Raw genomic sequence first — 8,789 nt, forward strand, 5'->3', positions numbered from 1 at the left:
TCTAGTTCATTGACGGTTCATGCTCTACGGTAGGGTATCAATTATATCTTTCCTGGCACAAATATGATTAGAGTTATGAATATGAAAGTAATTGTAATGAGTCTAATACGAAAAACATGAAAAATTCTACAGCAAAAGATTTTATTTTTTTATTCCATAGTATACTTCAAATGTATAATAGTTGAATAGTTTGGTTTAAAATAGCTAAATACCAACTTTATAAGAAAGCAATTGAGGTAGCTACATGCAAAACATGTAAAATATGTTACATACATTTATATCAGTTGAATTTTCGAAATCATCATGAAAGTAATTCTTAATTAGAACCCTGTTGTTCGTTGTGTATATATGTGTGCTGTTTTTATCCTCAATGTTCTTCCTGAATTGTTCTCTAAATTCAATTAAAGTTGTAAGGAACATCGATTATTCAATTTGACATTTACTTCTCTGTTTGCACGTCCAGTTTACGTGCATTGATTGAATTAGCATTTGCTATATTCTATTAACATGTTGGCAGGTGAAGATGGTAAAGCTGGAATGGCGGCCATTATCCTGAACTATCTCAACACTGTGACGCCAGATTTACTGCGGAAGACATACAAAATGGTTGAACAGGAACTTCCAAAGTATGCTCGGCCAATTTTTTTACGATTTACACCAGAACAAATCGTTACCCAAACAATGAAGCACAGAAAGGTTGAAACGGTTGACGATGGATTTGATCCAAACAAAATATCAGATCCTTTATTTGTAATGACAATATTTCCAAAACGTATGTTCCATTGACCTTAGAAAACTATCATACTGTTTTTCACTCCAAACTATAACTGATATATTTCTTAAAATGGAAGAAAAATATTAAGTTTTGCGTAGTCATTGAAATATAATACGCCAATATAACACATAAATAAATTACAAAAAAACAAGTATACTTTTTCTTTTACTGAACTTCAAATTAAGCTTTTGCTACTATCATGGGTTTCTGCATGCTTGTACTGAACCTCAAATGTCAAGCAAAGACCTCTTTGTAAAACCTTGTTCATTTCGCTGTTTTTCAAATGCATACACATCTAATGAAATCGGTCAACATTTTCACTACATAGCGTTAACCAATATCAGTTTATCAATTTATTTTTTTTATAAGGAAAAGTAAATCTTTCTAAAAAAAAAGTAAAAAGATACCAAGGGGGGCAACATTGAAATAAAATTATTTAATTATCAAGCACATGTGTGTTCCCTCTTAGCAACTGTCTGGTATTTCGTACCACTTTGATGTATGTTCTAATGTTTGCAGGCTAGGGAGTATTCGCGATCATTTTTCACGGTCGTATAACTAATTTTAGTCAAATCAGGTGTGGTATAATACTTGTTTATGCAGTTCACTTAAATTGCCCATACCCATACTAGTTACCAGTCCATGTAAAAAATTTCAAACAAAAATCCAGATGTTGCCATTTCATACACTATTCCGGGAGATGTCCCTTCAATAACATGGATCTATCCCAAAGAGAATCGCTTGATTTGACGCTGAAGTCTGTTGATCTAATTCATCGTTGATTTCTTTCAGTAAATCACGATGTAGAACAACAATAAAAGCACTGTACCTTAGTTACATATAGAATCTGGTTATTTTTGTAGTTTTCATGAGATTTTGTCATTTGTACTCAATTTGTACTTATCGGCTCAATGTTTTTCTATGTATCACTAAATTGAAGGGAAGCCTCCCGGAATTGTTAATAACATACATTTAGAACAGGTGACGACTGCTTATAAATTATCTATGTCATTGCGCAACAAAATGGCACTGATTGCAAAAACTACAATCAAGAGAGAGAGAAGTAATTAAATGTTGAACGTACATCTTTTTGTATTTTACTTCTTTACCAACGCCAATGTTCTGCTGACACCACGAATGAGTATTTGGTTCTCAGTTATGACTGAGAATTGTTACAGATTTGATTGAAATGAAACAAAAAAAGTTAGTTAAAATAAAACGTTCGTAGTAGGTACTAAAGCAGAGGCTTGACATTTGCATTTATATTTCCGTAAATATTTCGAAATTCGAAAACAGTGGAGCCAATGAGAATCAAATTTCTTAGGACCAATGTCAAACTACTTGTATGACACATGCATCAATTATACAATAATTAAAACAATTATAAGAAGGTTGAATAAAACGTCTCTATTTTAAAACTCATTATAAACTTATCTCCGCATAAAGCACTTTTGACAATTTCAACAAAATATTTCCTTTAGTTTCAATTTACAATCTTAATCGGCTTGATTCTTTGTGGATTCTTTTACTATCATTCATATAATGGATAATTATCATGGAGAAAAGTTTTAACAAATGTAAGTTTTTAATTTACCAAAACACAAATTTAAATATTTTGAGGAAAAATCATATTCTATAGCAAAGCAATCAAAACTTGATTTACTTTACTTCTGGACAGACACATATTTAAATCCATTCATAATTTATCTTATAGTATACGGCATGGACGCTTGCCCATCGTTTTCAAATGAATGTTTACCTCTCTTGTTACGGAATATTGCGTGCCATTAATGCTTGACAGCATCTCCTTTCATGAATGTTCACAAAGGTCAATACTGTAGAATAGCGTTATTGATGAAAAAAAATATGAGTAAAGAAAATATACAATTTACCACATATCCTTATTTTCAAATACTTTTTGCAGCAATTTGTGTTACTGCGACTTGACTGTAAGTGTTGCCCTCAACCAATTGCAGTTCATTCAAAATTCTGACCAAACTGCAATTTGTTTTATCAAACCAAACTGTTCAACTGGAATTTTAACCAACTGCTGTAGAAAAAAGGTAAAATAACAAAAATACCGAGCTCCAAGGAAAACTCGAAACGGAAAATCCCTTATTAAATGGCAAAATCAAAAGCTCAAATACATCAAACGAATGGAAAACAACTGTCATTTTCCGGACTTGGTACAGGCATTTCCCAGTCAAGTCATCAAAGTGCAAGGTGATGAAACACAGCATACTTACAAGCCGATAAGACTTTAATTTCACTTCATAGCTATAATGAATATGTTGTTTTCTATACATATTGGTATTGTAAAGAGTTATTCACGGCGCTAGTAAAAATGCATTTGCGACCGTAAAATCGCTAATTGACGGCTGCAGCTCTTTAACTACGGTAACAGTATTGTTATTCCTTAACCAAATGAACGACGAAAGGGATAGTAAATGAAAAATAACACTTATGAAAGGTAAAACAATAGTTTATATAGGATCTATATGGAAATGCTCAATTTCTTTAACTTCTGTGTTATCTTTTTTAACCTGTTAAGAAAGAAAATTCGCATTTTTAAATGGTCTGGTTTTTTTTTTTTTTTATCTAATTACAAATTTTACTTTTAATGTGTGCGGCGGGGCAAAATAAAAAAAAAATGATTCAAAACATGAACACATCAGCATATTAGGCCCCCTCCCACGCATTGTCCCTCTCGTTGTCAAATTGGAAAAAAAAATATCTAGGTTTGAAGTATATGTCGAAGTGTAACCGGGAGACTGCTAACTAGAATGTTTTTGATAACGAAATGCAATATGACTGGCTGGTGACACTGGTGATGCTTATGTCCATCCTTGAATAGGTCGTAGTTCCAACTCACACAAGTAAAGTTTATCCTAGGTGGATTTGGCTTTACTTTTTTATGTCTATTTTAGTCATATTGCTCCTCAAGTATCCAAGTATTTATACATTCTTGGTTTTCATTGTTTATTTGAGTGTTCCAGATAAAGGTTTATCCAGAAAGGAGCTTCGGACGAACTTAATTTATAATCTAATTTTAATTTTTCTATGTTCATGAAAGAAACAAGTTGTTATAGGCTTTGAACTAGCTTTAAGAAACTGCGAGTACTCTCAGATCTGTAATTCATTCTTTTTTTTTTGTTTTTGTTTTGTTTTGTTAGGGTTTTTGTGGTTTGTATCGATCTGACGAGTTGCGCCCTTTTCAACTGATTCTTATAGTTTGTCCTTATGTTGTACTGTTATACCTCTGTCCCAGGTTAAAATGGGGAAAGGGTTGGGGGTTGGGGTTGGCACAGCAAACATGTTTAATACCGCTGTATGTGCCTGTCCCAAATCAGGAGCTTGTAATTCAGTGTTTGTTGTTAGTTGTTGTATATCATATTTGTTTTTGTTTATTGTTATGTACGTAAATCAGGCTAGAATAAGATATCAGTTAATAATGTAATGGTTCAAGGTGTGGAATACATGAAAAATCAAATTTCCCATATGTTGCTTTGTCAACAGTCTAACTCGCACTTATAAACGGCTGTTCTGCTCCGTATTAAATACGTTAAAGAAAATCGTATGATTCGTTATTTTAGTATTCTGTGTTTTCCCGGAGCTGATTTTTGAGATGTGGTATGATTTCCAATGAGACAACTATCCACCCGAATTGAAATGAAATGGTAGTAACCAATTAAAACACCCTAAGTCTACTGATTGAGAATAAAAGGTGGACGGTTGAGATATAAAAAAAAATACTAGTTAAAAATAACCACATATGTGTTTGCCTTTCTCAAATCAGGAACCCCGTCGTGGTTGTCTTGTATATTATCTGAATTGTTTGTGTTATTTAAATTTGGAAGAATTCATGCTGAGTAATATGTAAATAATTACAGATCATTATACAGGCTTGGAGAGTGTAAACTATGATGACCTTTGAATAGAACGTCCGGATTCAGATATGTGCAGTCTCAATGTTCACCACAAAAACAAGATCAATGTTGTTAGCTTCCATTTAGGCAATGAGACAACTGCCTCACTAATGTTTTTAGCAAGAAATTGAAATAAGAGAGATAAAATACACAATTTGTAATTCGTGACTAAGGATGGTTCTAAACATTAAACTTCTCTTCTGGTTACACAAGTATTTCTCCTTCAAAACTTATGACAGATTGGAAAAACTAGTTCAATCTTATTAATAAAATAGTCAACGCAGTGTTTGATCAAGGGAATATATACCTCATAAATACCACTCAAAATAGTCAACGCAGATACAAGTATCCTGTTTGATCAAGGGACATATATACCTCATAAATACCACTCAAACAAGAAGTTCTAAAAACTAGCACCGATGCCTTCACCTCATTTGCCTCACTAGAAATAAGGATCATACTACGCCAATGAAGATGGATCAGCAATTATATTGACTCTGAACAAGTCATGATTCAAGAAAGATGAGGAGCAGCTTAATTGAGTTAGAATGATATTCAGTTTCCTCGGTCCATATAAGTAGTGCTTAGGTACATCTTTATTTATGATATTTAGGTTTTTTTATTAGATTTTAAATTTTGATATAGAATCTGTTTATCGAAGGGACAAATTATTATTATTTTATTGTAACATTAGTAAGCGTAATCTACAAAAAAGGAACAATAATATCATTGAAATTTCGCAAAGGATATTCAATTGTGCTCTGTACACAAGGAGGAACAAGATTCCATAGATAATTCTGAGCTTCATCATATTGAATATTATATAACATTTGTAATTTGCGTCTTCTCATGTCTGCAAAATTTTCCCACCCAACTCCTTCATTCAGTCTTTCAGTTCTTCTAAATATAGGCAAACCAGTAACTATTCTAGCAGCTTCTAGCTGTACACTTTCCAGTTTATTAGCATATCCTTTCATCCTTTCCCAATAATATCCCATACCTCAGTTGCATATTCAAAAATTAGTCTGATGAATACTAAATATAGTTTTTCTAATTTGTTTCTAGAAAGTCGGTACTTATGTATTCTCGGTATATTAAAATGTTTTGTAACACTGTTAATCAAATTGTCAATATGGCTATTCCATCGAGCATCAAAGCAAAACGTTAACTCAAGATGTTTGTACCATTTTGTAACAGGGATTTCTTTATCATTTAAACAGAATTTATGATCGGATGCGTCATTATTTTTAGAAAATTTCATTATTTCTGATTAGTAAGGATTAAAAGACATTTTGATTAACAATCTTAGATGTCTCCCTGATGACCTTATATTGAAAGTTAAACTACTAACAACTGGTTTTTCGAACCTTTCGTATGAAAAACACGTCCAGCTATTTAAAAGTGAGACGAAGGATACCAAAGGGACATTCAAACTCATAAGTCGAAAATAAACTGACAACGCCATTGCTAATAAAGAGCTGCGCCATGATACATCCATCGCTTTTCAAAGAATAAAGTTCCATAACTCCTCAATGTCATATCAGAAATTTATAAAAAAAAAACACTAAAGGGAGGTTATTTTGATAAATACAAGAGTGCACACGCTGAATGTCTCGCCTACTATACTGACCATTGCTTTTATGTTGATAGTCCTACATATAAAGTTTTACTACAAGTATCACATTAACATTTATGATCCAAGAAAATGAGGTCAAGGTCAGATAAACCAAGCCGGAAATACATGTACACCTTTAATACAATCCCTCCATACACAGAATATAGATGACCTATTGCTTATAGTATAAAAGAAACAGACCAAACCATGGAAATTCAATATTGACCAATGAACCATGAAAATGAAGTCAAGGTCATTTGAACCCTGCCAGACAGACATGTACACATTAAAATCATTCCAAATATAGTTGACCTATTGCTTACGGTATCTAAGAAAAAAAGTTAACCAGGAAAACTGAACATTGACCAATCAACCATGAAAATGAGGTGAAGGTCAGATGATACCTGACAGACAGACATATACACCTTACAATCATTCCATACACCAAATATAGTTGACCTATTGCTTAAAGTGTAAGAAAAACAGACCAAAACAAAAAAACTTTACATAAGCAATGAACCATGAAAATGAGGTCAAGGTCAAATAAAACCTGCCAGACTGACATGTACATCATTAAATATTTCCATACACCAAATATAGTTGACCTACTGCATACAGTATTAGGAAAACAGACCAAAACTCAAAAACTTAACATTGAGCAATGAACCGTGAAAATGAGGTCAAGGTCAAATAAAACTTGCCAGACTGACATGAACATCGTAAAATATTTCCATACACCAAATACAGTTGACCTATTGCATACAGTATTAGAAAAACAGACAAAAACACAAAAACTAAACTATGACCACTGAACCATGAAAATAAGGTCAAGGTCAGATGACACCTGCCAGTTGGACATATACACCTTACAATCATTACATACACCAAATATAGTAGACCTATTGCTTATAGTATCTCAGATATGGACTTGACCACGGAAACTTAACCTTGTTCACTGATCCATGAAATGAGGTCGAGGTCAAGTGAAAACTGTCTGACGGGCATGAGGAACTTGCAAGGTACGCACATACCAAATATAGTTATCCTATTACTTATAATAAGAGAGAATTTAACATTCCAAAAAATCTGAACTTTTTTTTCAAGTAGTCACTGAACCATGAAAATGAGGTCAAGGACATTGGACATGTGACTGATGGAAACTTCGTAACACGAGGCATCTATATACAAAGTATGAAGCATCCAGGTCTTCCACCTTCTAAAATATAAAGCTTTTAAGAAGTTAGCTAACGCCGCCGCCGCCGCCGCCGCCGGATCACTATCCCTATGTCGAGCTTTCTGCGACAAAAGTCGCAGGCCCGACAATAAACCAGTCACCAAAGTTTCATGAAAACTGATCAAAGCACTTTTTAGTTATTGTCCAAAAACTGGAAAATCCCCCCTTATTATGAATAAAATCCCATAACTCGGAAATGTAAAATCTAGAATTTATAAAAATCGAAAGGCAAATTGGTTAAAGCGTTTTTGAGTTATTGTCCGACATGTTGACGACGGACGGACAGACAGACGGACGGACGGACAACGGTATACCATAATACGTCCCCTAAACAGGCGTATAAGAAAGAGAAGACAAACAGACAAACACAAAACAACATAGAAAACCAAAGACTGAGCAACACGTACCCAACCTAAACTGGGGGTGATCTCTGATGCTCCAGAAGGGTAAGCAGATCCTGCTCCATATGTGGCACCCCTCGTGTTGCTCATGAAAGTGCAAACCCCGTGATAAGTCTAGTTTGGTAGGTCACACTCGGGGGAAGGGGGTGAGATTAAACATGTATTCATTTCTTTGGAGAAAGGGGGTGGGGATATTTATCTTTCTGTATTTTCTTTCTTTTATAGGAGAAAAAAGTCTATAACATAGGGTAAAAACTCACACCCTCAAACAAGACCAAATCTGCATGTTCCTATCACATATATTGTTTTGGTTTGCCTTATAAATATTATATTTAAATCTTCTAGCTGTTTATTTTGTTTTCAAGTAATATCATTGTCGTTCGATAAAATGAGCAGTTTACTATGCGATTAAGATTAAGGACAACTGACCATGCATTAAATGTGATCTACTCTATGCAGTGATAACCTAGATTATTCTGTTATATTATATAACAATTTTTCGTACAAATGAAAACTACGTGTGTTTGGTAAGGTAAGACTTTAGTCTGATTAGAACAATCTTGCCCCTTACTTATGAAATCGTATTTTTTAAAAGTGTAACTCTTTTTAAAGACAGGAATTTTATTACTTTTCTAAATTTTTTTATTTAGTTAGTGCAAGATTGACAAGTCTTGTAAATGTAAAGTAGATAAATTCCCGAAAATAGGGTCAGGAATTAGTACTCCAGAGGACCCAAAGAAGGTTACTATGACATGTATATTCATTCTTGGCGCACAAGAACCACATGTTTACTTTTCTTTTATGTCTTTTTGGTCGGAAGGGTGGATAAAGTAATACG

The sequence above is a fragment of the Mytilus californianus genome, unplaced genomic scaffold (assembly GCF_021869535.1).
Source record: "Mytilus californianus isolate M0D057914Y unplaced genomic scaffold, xbMytCali1.0.p SCAF_3, whole genome shotgun sequence".
NCBI lineage: Eukaryota > Metazoa > Mollusca > Bivalvia > Mytilida > Mytilidae > Mytilus > Mytilus californianus.